The 11,985-nt window shown below is 62.6% G+C and overlaps 1 protein-coding gene across 4 annotated transcripts in view; it reads left to right on the top strand.

The window, feature by feature from the left end:
- Positions 1–277: 277 nt before the first annotated feature.
- Clip2 (CAP-Gly domain containing linker protein 2) overlaps positions 278–11,985 on the top strand; it is a 57,689-nt gene continuing 45,981 nt past the window's right edge. Inside the window, exon 1 of one of the 4 annotated variants that reach the window (XM_027948414.2) lies at positions 278–514. The gene's annotated coding sequence lies outside the window, so the exon portion shown is untranslated. The remainder of the gene's footprint in view (positions 515–11,985) is intronic. The other 3 variants (XM_071605727.1, XM_027948412.3, XM_027948413.3) reach the window with 3 other exon arrangements.

The following is an 11,985-nucleotide window of genomic DNA, read 5'->3' as shown; positions in this document are numbered from 1 at the left end:
GTCCCCAGCTTAGGTGGGTGTGGGCGATCCCCCGACGCCCGGCAAATGACAGCTGCAGGGGGGGGGGGCGGGAGCCCGCGCGTTTTCCGCCCGCCCGCCCTCTTGCCGCGCCGCGCCGCGGCCCGAGAACCGCGATGCCGCGCGCGCGCGTCTGACCCCCGCGGCGCCAGGCCCCGCCCTCCCGCGCCCGCCCCAGCGCCGGCCCCTTTTGTTCCCTCCCGGAGCCCGGCCGCTCGCTCCGCCGGCGCTCGGCTCGGCTCGGCTCGGCCGCGGGGCGCGCAGGCAGCGGCCGGGCTGCTCGGGGCGCGCCTCCCGCCTTCCCGCGGCCGCCGGCCCGCAGACGGGGCGCGAGACAAGCCCGGAGCGCGCAGCGCCGACCCGGGCTCCAGGACGGGCGGTCCCCGGCGGGCAGCGCGCGCAGGGAGGGGCCGCAGCATCCTCGCCCCTGAACCCCGGGGCCGGGGGACGAGGCCGGGGCGCCGGGCCCGCCGACGAGCTGCTGCGGAGGGCGAAGGTAGGAGCCGCCCGAGGGGCCGCGGGCGGGGGTCGCGGGCAACAAAGGACGGAGACGCGGGGGGCGGCGGCAGCCCCGGCCTGGCTGGAGGCCGGGCGGCGGCCGGGGCATTGTCGGCGTGGGCTGGCGGAAGGGCCCGGACGGCCGGTGGACCCCACTGGACCGGTGCACCCCATTTCCCAGCCGCCTGCGGGGCTGGGGACGCATCCTGGTCTGCGGGTTCCCGTGGCGAAGGCATCGCGGCGCCGTCCGTGTCTCCACCCACGGACTGGGGTCCGGCGCATCTGCCGGGGGTTGGGGGGGCCCTTCCGCCCTGTCTCCGAGGGCAGGGTCAGGCGGCTGGACGCCCGCAGGTGCTCGGCTCCCGAGCCCGGGCGCAGCCTGGTGGGCGCGGCCATCCAGCCGCGTCTCCAGACCCGGGGTCTGGGAGCACCGCGAGCCCCCGCCCCGCCGCCTGGGGTCCCGGCCGATAGCCTTTGCAAAACTTGGCTGAAGTGCGAGGCCGAGCGTGGGGAGGGGAGATCCGGGAGGGCGGTTTTCCGCAGGGGCTTCCCCTCAAAGCTGACGCTGGTGGGTGGTGAGGCAGCAGATTTTTTGCCCTCCCCCCAGGGAGGGGCAGTGGCGGAGGATGCTTGGCTGGGCCTCCTGGGCCCGCCCGCGTGGACCTTTCAGGCGGAGCCTGTGTCCTGCCAGTGCCCACTGGGCACTGCCACGCAGGCCGAGCCCCACCCCAGGAAAGTCGGACAGAGGGACAGCTTGGGGGGAGTGACACAATCAGCGCTTTCCCAAACCTGAGATCCCGCTTCTCGGTTCTGGTTGAGTTGGGGATGTGGGCCTGGGTAAGACACTGGAGCCGGTGATGAGGGGGTCTCCCCCAGCCTGTAAGATGCCCCAGAGAGGCTGGTGGGATGGGCGACCTGGGCTGTGTTGGGGTGTGTGGGGAGCACCACGTGGGCGCTGTGTGCCAGAGGCCTCCTTCCCTGAGTTGTAAATGTAAACAAGGAGCTCTTCATTCACCCACCCGCTGCCACCCGGTCTAGCACTGCCAGGGGCTGCCAGGTACTCAGGACCCCAGCCTGGCTGCTCCCCAGGAGCACAGCACAGCTGTGCCTGATGGTTGCATTGGTGGGGAGTCTGGGGCATAGAGGAGGGAGGGACCAGTGGACTGTGTTGGGGGGACCAGGAGCCTGATGGAGCTTCCTGCGAGGACGCTGAGGGGGCTTGTTGCTGGGGAAATAGCTCAGGCCAAGGCTTGAGGTCAGGAAAGGAGGTAGGGGGTCTAGTCACTTTAGAGGGGCAGCCAAGGATTTAGGTGCCTGGAGCATGGGTTTCAAGGCTCGGGAGACCCTGCTGAGGAGAGGGGTTGCTGTCAGAGGAAGTCTCTCAGGTACCTGCCTGCATACAGTAGGTGCCTACGAGCACAGGAGGCATCCGTGTCTGCAGTGCCTGGCTTGGAAGTGATGTTGGTGTGCAGGCTCCCGGACAGACAAGGAGGATGGAGACAGGCACCCCAAAGGCAGAAAAGCCAGGTGGAGGGGCCTGAGAGGACCCCCCAAAAAACACACCTGCCAGCCCAGGCAGTTGGCAGCGTCTGCCAGGAAGAGAGTAGCTAGAAGTTTGCACCTGAAATCCCAGCAAGGGGATCTGCCTGCAGGGGCACTGATCCCTTCCCAGCACCTCGGCCGCGCTCTAGGGTTCTGAGACTAAGCCTGGGTTCGGAGACTGAGCCTGCCCTGCTTAGCAGCTGTGTGACCTTGGGCAAGTCACTATGTCTCTCTGTGCCCGATTTCCCGTTTGTAAACCTGATACTTCAGTATCTGCCTTTTGAGTTATTGAGCGACTTGTTTGCCCTGTGACAGAGTGTGTGTCATTACTGTGCTGGCTGTGGCTCTGCAGCCTCCACTGGGGAGAGAGGCACCCGCTGCCTGGGCTGTCCTGCCCACCTGCAGCGGCCCTGCTGCTGGTGCTGCCCAGGCCTGCTGTCCTCCCTCACTGTGACCTCCTCCCTTGGCCGTGGGAAAGCCCACAGCCCCTGGCAGACTTGCCTGTTGTGGGGTCCCCCAGGTCCCTGACCCTGCCACATCAACAGAAGCTGTGTTGGTGTCCCCCTGGGCCCCTGCCCAGGGGTTCTTGGGACAACCACTTGCACCTTTGTGCAGGTTAAACAAAAAAAGTGCGAGGAGGTGGCCGCTCTGCCTGGAGCTGCTGGGAGTGCCTCAAACGCACACGGTCACTTGTGGGCATTTTAACAACGCTGTCCACGTTTTACAGGCCAGGACATCTTGGTGCAGAGAGGTTGCTGTGTTTACCCTCTGCATTTGCTAAGCACCTACTGTGTGCTTGGAGTGTGCTGCCTCCTGCCTGTTTCGGAGTTCACTTCCCTACAGCACAGTTGTGGTCACGCCTTGCTCCCACACCTCCTTCCCCCTGCTCAGTAACAAAGTCTAAACGGGCTCCCGGCTCCCTCCATTTGGGGTTCTTCTCCCTTCATTCCCACGCTGGCCAGACCCCGGCGACGAGCCTCGTCCAAGGCCACCTGGCTCTTTATAAACTGTGAGTGGTGGACATGGTCTGCGGTTGGGGGGCACCCTGTGATGTCCCGGCTTTGGGATTATTTTGTCTCAGGGAAAGGAAGTGTCCTTCAATTAGGTTAAGTGAAAGGGAGTTAAGAGCAGGGAAAGGGACCTTGGGCAGAGGGCAGTCCTGGGCAGCTGGCCCCGGGCCCTGGAAGCCCCCCCTTCCCTGTCTCTGGACTGTTGTTTCATTTTCTCAGCCTCTCGGGGTGCATCTGTCCGTCTCTGGTCTCTGCTGTTGCTCCCTGCATTTGGCCCTCCTGGCTCCTGAGTGTGAGCCTGGCCTGGTCCCCGGTGGCCGTCCTGGATGAGGGCTTCGGCTGCAGTCCCTGGGTCCCTGAATGGCGCTCCCTAAGAGACAGAGGGAGAGGGAGACAGACCCTGACTGATGTCCCAGCCTGTATAAGGGGCCATCCCCCATCTGCTCAGCTGCCGGCGGGGTAGGGACAGGCCACATGGTCTCTGGGGCTGGGAGTAGGACGCGGAGCTGGGCACACTTGGTGTAATGGTCAGCTGCAGTTGGGGTACCTGTGTGTGCTGGGTGAGGACCTGAGGATTGTGGCATCACTGTCCCTGGGGGCTCACAGTTTGATGGCAGAGGCAGACCCATGGTCCATCAGCTATTTACTATAGGACACAGAGTGTGGGTGTCCACCCTCCGCAGTGCGACTTGTGGGGGACCCGAGTGCTCTGCTCTGATTGGAGTGGGGTGGGGAATAGACGAGGTGGCCCAAGCTGCCTGTCCTGCCCCAGCCCTGGCCTGGGACAAGGGGAGACTCTCCCTCCATGACCTGGAGAGTGGGGTGAGGCTGCCAGCGTGGACCTGGGCCCCAGCCGTCCCAGCACCATCCCACCCCTCCTTTTTCTCTGGGCTGCGCGATCAGGGTCACCACAACGGAAACCCGGAAGTCCTGCCTCCAGGGAGGGTGCTTCAGAAGGCTAGTGACCGTCTCCCTGCACAAGCAGAGGGGCCAGGCAGGTGGTTACTGTCAACAAGGTCCAAGTTTAGGGCCCCGTGCAGCGGCTTCCCTCTAGTGTAGCATCTCTGCTTCCTTGGCTGGGGTCACACTCCCGCCTGCAGCTGCGGCCTGGGAGGTGACCCTCCCTCCCACTCCCTCCCTTCTTTGCCTTCCTTGCCTTTGGGGATGGGAGGGCAGAAGATCCGGCTTCCAGGGAGGGCCTGAGTTTCCAGCTCCTCGAGTGCCCTGGGCAGTCCTGGGCTGCTCTAGTCCAGCCTGCCGCCTGCCCGGCCACCTCCATATGCAGCGCTGAGTCCCAGGTAGCCCTGGGAGGCCCTCAGGGAGGGGCCGCAGGAGCTCCCCAGCAGGGCGCAGTGTGAGCGCTGGGCTCCACCCGCCCTCCACGAACTCAGGTGCAGCCACATGGCAGGAGGAGTGGCACTTTGTGTCCTTGGACTTTCCACCTCCGTCCCTCTCCTGCTCAGGCTGTTCCCTGTGTGAAGCGCGAGCTATTTCCTGCTTCACTACTTGGCTCACACTCAGCTTCTTTCCTCCCCTGGGAGGGGACAGAGAGGAGGGGACACATCTCTGAAAGGTCTCGTATATTCTTCCTCCGATTCCAGAAAGGACTCAGATGATTCACTGTGCTAAATGTGGTGGAACGAGATTAAAGAAAATCAGGGCCAAGGAAACCCAGGGTCGCCCAAATCTGACGAAGCCGGAGGACACTTCTGCTGTCCTTTGGAGGTGACTTGACTCTGAGTGCTCCAGCAGCCAGAACCGAGGGAGCTCAGAGTTTGGAGTGACTTCCTCTTGTGGAAGTGGCATTTCATGTCACCGTACTTAACATTAATGCCCAAGCGAGGGACAGTGGATAGGACAGAGGGATGGCGGCTCTGTGGTCCTGAGTACAGCCCCAGAGGGTCCGGAATGCAAGTAGAGGGGGACTAGAGGGGATGGTGGCTGGCAGTACCTTTTCATCCGGTTAATCTTCCTGCTTGGGGTCCTCGGTGGCAATTGCAGGAGCCGGGTTTATGCTCCTCCATGAAGGGTTTCTCCTGGAGGTGGGCGCCGCCCCCATTCCCACACGGAGGGCACGAGGCTGGGTGTGCGGGTGTGCATGGCTCCGGATGTACCCACCTGCCCCAGGCAGCCCGTGTTCCATTTGCAGAGGGCACGTGCCAAGGGCTGGAGGGGAGAGGCACTTCCTGCAGAGCAAGGAGAGGCGGGCGTCTGCAGGAGCAATGGAGAGCCCCTGGAGGCCGGGCACCCAATGGAAGGTGCACAGGACACACAGCTGGGGCGGGCGAGGGCCAGGGCCAGTGGGCGGAGGCGCTGCAGGGCTCCACACAGCAGGTGCCCTCCTGGCCTCCAGTCTGAAGCTCTGCCCTGGTTGTCTCACCCTGAGCTCCAGGAGGAGAGTTGGTTTTGGACTTGAGGATGTCAGGACAGTGTGACTCAGGGCACCTGCTCCACGGCCAGAGGGCATGAGTGCAAGCCCCGAGGAGCTGTTGGTTAGTTGTGGAACCGTCGCTTTGTGCCTCCGTGTCCCCATTGGTAAGCAGCGCTCAGGTGTCTTCATGGGCTGGTGAGAGCGAGTCGATATTCATCAGAGCCGCAGAGCGGTGGCCGTCCTGGCCGGCATGGGCTGGAGCGGCTCACACAGCAGGGGTCACTGCACGGGGACCCCCAGCACCACGAACACCTACGCGGGTTCTGGGTCCAACATAGTGAAGGGGCAGGTGCCGCCCTGTGGGTGAACATCAGCTGACCCTTTGTCCCCCGTGGTGGCCAGCCTGGGGTGGGGCCCAGGGTGCTCGCCGGGCTCCAGTCGATGTTTTCTTTCTCCTGTGATTTTACTGGTGAATCCTGCTTGTACGTAATGGCGGGAGTCATTGTCACATATTTCTACGTGCGCATAATAGAACTACGTGATGTGGCCAGATGGCGATTTTTGCTTTCTCTTTGCAGCACTGGGCCTCACCGGGCTAGGCCAGCGCTCCACCAAGGAGTTGCGTCCCTGGCCGGGATGTTGTTTTGTTTTTTATTTTTTAGTGCCAGGGATTAAACCCAGGGGCTTCTTAGCATTGAGCCACATCCCCAGCCCTTTTTTAATTTTTTTGGACAGGGTGTCACTAAGTTGCTCAGACCCTCACTCATTTGTGGAGGCTGACCTTGAACTTGTGATCCTCCTGCCTCAGCCTCCCAAGTTGCTGGGATGACAGGCGGGTGACGATATCTTGATGGTTCTTCGGTGATGGGGGTGGAGGGAGGGTGGTCCCCGCCACCCACTCTGTCTGCTGGACCAGTTTAGACAGAATCTTGTTAAGACCCTATGAGACCAAGGGCAGTGGTGCCTTGTCACCTCCTGTGTGTGGATGAAAACAGAGAAGGCCAGAGAGTGCAGCTCCTGTCCCTGGCAGCTCTGGACACTTGTCACTGCCCTGCCCCTCCCCCTGTCTAGACCCAGCACCAGGCTCACGCTGCCCCTGTGGATGGACTTTGTTTCTTTTTACAACTGTGGCCTTTGGAGAGCGGCAGACTGTGGTTATATCTAAGTGGCTTTTGGTGCCTCTTAAGGGTTGAATTATGTCCACCCCAAAACTTCTGTGGGGATTCCTAACCCCTGGACCCTCAGAATGTGACCTTGTTTAAGAATGGGGTCTTCACTGAGGTCATGGAGGTCAAGGGAGGTGACGGGGGCCCTCGTCCAGTACCACCAGTGCTCTTGTAAGAAGAGGAAGTTTGGACGTGGACATGTGCAGAGGGACATGCAGGGACCCGCGGGAGAACAGCCATCTGTATGCCAAGGAGAGGTGTCACAAGGAGCCAACCCACCCAGCTGGGCATGGTGTCACCTACAGTAGTCCCCGCTACTGGTGGGGAGGCTGAGGCAGGAGGATTGCTTGAGCCCAGGAGTTCAAGGCCAACCTGGGCAACAGGGCAAGACCCATCTCAAAAACAGAAGGGGTATGTGTGTGTGTGTGTGTGTGTGTACACGCGTGTGTAAGTGTGTTCTTTTAGGTATTTGTAGACACATACTAACACACCTGTGCCTACCTGGTCTATACGCGCACTGGGGCATGCGTGGCTCAGTGGCGAGCTCTCACCCAGCGCGCACCAGGCCCTGGGTTCAAAACCCAGCGCTGCTAGAAAGAAAAAGAAAGGCTCCAGGCAGCCCCCAACCTCAGACTCCCCGGCTCCAGGACTTGAGCAGGGCACCTCTGCCATTCAGTGTCCCACCCGGTCGATGGCACCTTGTCACAGCAGCCTTAGCAAACTAATCTGGCCCTGAGAGTGACATCTGTCATTCCGCGGGGGGTGGCAGCATTGTGGCCCTGTCTGGTGGGCAGTAGGCAGTGGGCAACCTCTGGCCAGGTGTCTGGGTTCCTGGTTTGATGTCTTGTTCCCTCTTGGCACCTGTGTCATCAGCAGGCTTGTTCTGGGCTCTGGGGATGTCCCTGTGTGGCCTCACCCTGGGGGTGAGCCCAGGAGAGCCTCTCAGGACAACTGTGCCCACTGCAGCAGGAGTACCCTGGGGGCCACCTCTGCCCCCCCAGCCACGGGCCACCCTGCCACGGCCACCCCGCCTGCCTCCTCCATGGTGGGACCTGCCCCTGGCAAGCACCAGTGTCGGGTTCCCTAGCAGGGTGCAAGTCGGTTGGGACATTGAGGTGCTCCTGTCCCCTCCCCAGAGCCAGGATGTGAGCAGCTGCCCCGGGCGTCCCATTGTGTGGCGGCGGGCGTGTTCCTGAGCTCTCTGAGCTGTGCCAGGTGCTGTCCTTGGTCCTGAGAGCCCGAAAGGAACAAGATGCCCAAGGGGGGGGCACTCGCTGCTCTCCCTGAGAGGCCCAAGATGGCTGCGGGCGGGAAGAAGGGCGTGTACAGAGGAGGCCAAGTGGTGGGTGTGCGTGGGCATCTGGCAGGAGGAGGGTGGTGCGTGCCCGCTGTCCTCTGGTTGGCCCAGCTCAAGCATTGTGAATGCCATCCTGTCCTGTGCTGGGGTGATGTCAGTTCTTGTGCAGATCTGACTGCGGGGGGACCAGACAGGCTGGGTCGGGGAGACCAGGAGTTGGACCACCTTCTACAGCCGCCTGGACTGGGTCATCACCCTCCAGGCAGAGACGATGCTGGGGCCTGGTCTGCCCTATCCTCGGGGCCCCTGGCCCTCCTGCCCAGCACAGCTTCTCTCCGTTTGGACAGCAGAGTCTTGCTGTCCTGGTCACCTGCTCTGTGCTCGGGTGCCTTACTTCTCTACGGTAGGCCTCAGTTTCTCATTCTGTGAAATAGGAATAAAAGGGGGTCCAAGGGTGGCTTGGGCTGTGGTTGATCCCAGCCCCTTCTCCCTGGCCTGGTGGGGAGCCAAGCCAGCAGACCAGGCTGCTGCCTGCCTCGTATGGTGGGCCCGAGGAGGGGGCTCCAGCCATTCAGCTGTGGGTGGCCACACAGCTGGCCCTGGCTTGGGGCCACGTCTGTGCCCTGATTTTGAGAATGCCAACTGTGTTTGTGTGTGTGTGTGTGTATATGTGTGTATGTGTGTCCCGGCTCAGGCAAGACGGACAGACTGGCCATTCCCAGGGCTCTGCAGTCTCCCCAGGCTGTTGGCAGGGCCAGGCAGTTGGCTTCTTTACAAATGGAAACTTGGCCCCTGCGTCCAGAGATGGGGGGATGTAGGTTGGGGCCAGAACCCAGGCGCCCACTTGGCTCAGCCTCAGGTGCCAGAGAGGTTATGAGCCTGGGGGCACTTGCCATGGCCTGTCCCCCTGCACTTGCTGTCCTCACTTCCCTGTGGCCTGCCTGCCCTGCCACCATCTTGCCAGCTGCACCCCCTCCTCTCCTTGAAGCCGCACCCCCTGCAGCCGGGTTCCAGCCCCAGCTCTGCTTGGAGGTGTGAACAGGCCCCTCCCCATCCTGGATCCCAGCTGCCCCCCTCATCTCCATGGCCACCGGCCTCTTGGTGCTCTCAGGATGACTGGGGACCTCGCTTGGGGCCGTCCCAGCCCTGTTCTTCCTGGGCTCTTCTGTGCCCGTACTGTGGCTGGCAGCTGTGTGTGCTGGGCACACACTGCCAGGGCTGGCTCCAGCCTCCTGCCAGGCGTTAGTGACCAGGTGAGAGCAGAGGGTGGGCGTGGGGCTCGGGCAGACGGCGCCCTCTCCCTGGCTCTCGGGCCGAGGCGTAGATGATGTGAGGCTCAGAGCTTGGATGTCTGCCTGAAGGCTGCCAGGACTCCTGAGGAGGGGCACGTCCCTGCCCTGCCCTTCACTTGCCCTGTGCTGGGAGGACGTGGGGAGCTGGGTTCACCCCTGGGTGACCCAGGTCTGCCTCTCAAGTTCCCTGAGCCTCCATCAAAGTGAGCCTCCTTCCAAGCTGGAGGGATGGGCAGGAGGTGCCCGCTCTGAGCGGTCCTGCCGCTGGACGTCACTGGGTTTCCAATGCAGATGGGGGTTGGGGGCCGCATCAGGCCCACCCAGGGGGCTCTCTGTTGGCTTGGGGAATCTGGGCCTGGTGTCGGCACCCAGGGGTGCATGGTGTCTGGGGCTTTCCCTCCTCTGGTGGGTGTGCAGGAGTGGGGGGCTGTCCTCCCGCTCCAGGCCCACTGGGTTCTGTTCTCTTCCTTCCTTTGTTCCTTCCTTCCTTCCTCCCTTCCCTTTCTTCCTTCCCTTCTCTCTCTCTCTCTCTCTCCCCCCGCTCCCTTCCTCTCTCTCTCTTCCCCCTCCCTCTCTCCCTCTCTCTCCCTTCCCCCCCTCCCCTCCCTCCCTCTCTCTCTCTCCTCTCTCTCTCCACTCTTTCACTCTTCTCTCTCCTCTCTCTCCTTTCTCTCTCTCTCTCCCCCTCCCTCCCTCTCTCCCTCTCTCTCTCTCTCCACTCTCTCTTGTCTCTCTCTCCACTCTCTCTTCTCTCTCTCTCCACTCTCTCTTGTCTCTCTCTCCACTCTCTCTTCTCTCTCTCTCCACTCTCTCTTCTCTCTCTCTCCACTCTCTCTTGTCTCTCTCTCCACTCTCTCTTGTCTCTCTCTCCACTCTCTCTTCTCTCTCTCTCCACTCTCTCTTGTCTCTCTCTCCACTCTCTCTTGTCTCTCTCTCCACTCTCTCTTGTCTCTCTCTCCACTCTCTCTTCTCTCTCTCTCCACTCTCTCTTCTCTCTCTCTCCACTCTCTCTTCTCTCTCTCTCCTCTCTCTCCTTTCTCTCTCTCTCCCCTCTCCCTCTTCCTCCCCCTCTCTTTCTCTCTCTCTCTCTCTCTCCTCTCTGTCTCTCCCAGAGGCACTAAACCCCGCAGGTTTGCGAATTGCCGACTGGGCTGAGGTACTTCTCCGGCCTGAGGTACTTCCCTAGCTCCCAGCTCCCCCAGCGCAATGCTGTGGGGTGGCCACCAGACCCCGCTGGCCCTCCCAGTCTCTGGTGCCCACTCCCAGCCTCACCACCCTGAGCTCCTGGCTGCCTGGCTGCCTGGCTGGCTGGCCGAGTGTGGTCTGTGCTTCTTCCAGCTCCCCCTGTGGGGCCCCAGGCCTTCTATCCTTCCAGGACCCCTGCCCTGGGCTCTTGTCCCTCTGCAGTGCCAGGAAGGCTTGGGACTTGCAGCAAGTGGTCAGGGGCAGCACTGAGTCCCCCTCGGGGTGCTGTGGGTCTGGGTACCGTGAACTGCTGGGCCAGATGTAGGAGGGATGGGCAGTGGCTTGGGGGAGCGTGGGCACAGCCCAGCCTCAGCCAACAGCAGTGTCTGTGCCACGCGCTGGTCTCCTGGCCCAGAAGCCCACCTGCGAGCAGTGGCTGGGGCTCAGCGGCAGGTCTGGAAGGGCACCCTTCTCCTGGTCCCCGGCTCCTGCTGCCCCACCTGACACCCCCTGCCAAGAGTCCATGGCCTCGTCCCCACCAGGGCTGGGCCACTGCCAGGCGCTGAAATGGGAGCCCTGCAGTGCGGCCGGTTTGTCTGTGGAAAAAGGCACTGACGGTGGCACAGAGGGCCTGTCCATCTCAGGTCACCCACCCGGCCAGCCCATCCCAGCTGAGCCTGGTCCCTGGAGGATCCTGATGAGGTGGGAGAGTTGAGGCTGTGCCTGGGGCTCCCGGGTGTGTCCCCTCCTCAGTCTTCTGCGCCGTTCCCCACGCACAGGGGGTGCAGCTGGGCTCCTGACTGGGTGGGAGCCCTCCTCCCATCTGGCTCCCCCGCCAGCCCCAGCCACAGTGTGGCCAGAGGCCAGTTTATCACCATGTTTCCCAAGCATCTCGGCTGGCTTCCTGTGTCCCATGAGCGAGGCTGAGTCACACAGCCCCTCCCCCCTCCCGCCACCATGAGCCTCTCCCTCCCCCTCCCTGTGTCCCTGGGCCAGGCTACTCCCCCTTGCTCCCTCTCCTGCCCCTGCTGGTCGCCCATGACTGAATGCCCCCTTGGTCCTCCCTTTGGTCCTCCGGCCAGCTCCCTGGTCTCCTTTGTGAGCCTCAGTAAGTGGGCAGACACTGTCCCCAGAGGACAGGGGTCTCATAAATGCTGTTCCAGGGCCCTGCTGGGAGGCTGGGAGGCAGGGAGGGGCCCATCCTGGGTCCCATTCCAGCACAGAGTGGCTGGCGGCGACTTTGAGTGAGTCTTGAACTTTGCTGAGCCTCTGGTGTTCCCCTTTTAAGAAGGCCACACTACCTCTCGCCAGGGGACCAAGGGGACTAAGGCCACATCCAGTGAACCCCTGGCCTGCAGCAGGCTCACAGGCATCGCTGTGGTCCAGGAGGGCACCTGTGGGAGCTGTCCCTGGGGACTTGTGCCCTCTGTGTCACTTCAGGTGTGTCCCCATGTAGGGTTTCTGGATTGCTGTCTCTGGCTGTGTTCTCAGGGGACAGACGCTGACCAGCCTGGGCTCACCCGCAGATTCCCAGGAGGCTCCATGCACAGAGGACCCCCCAGGCGAGCAGTCCCAGGTCTCCAGGGCCAGGTTGCTGGCAGCCTCC

This window comes from Marmota flaviventris, chromosome 19 (genome assembly GCF_047511675.1).
Source record: "Marmota flaviventris isolate mMarFla1 chromosome 19, mMarFla1.hap1, whole genome shotgun sequence".
Lineage (NCBI taxonomy): Eukaryota > Metazoa > Chordata > Mammalia > Rodentia > Sciuridae > Marmota > Marmota flaviventris.
This window is presented reverse-complemented; position numbering and strand designations above follow the sequence as displayed.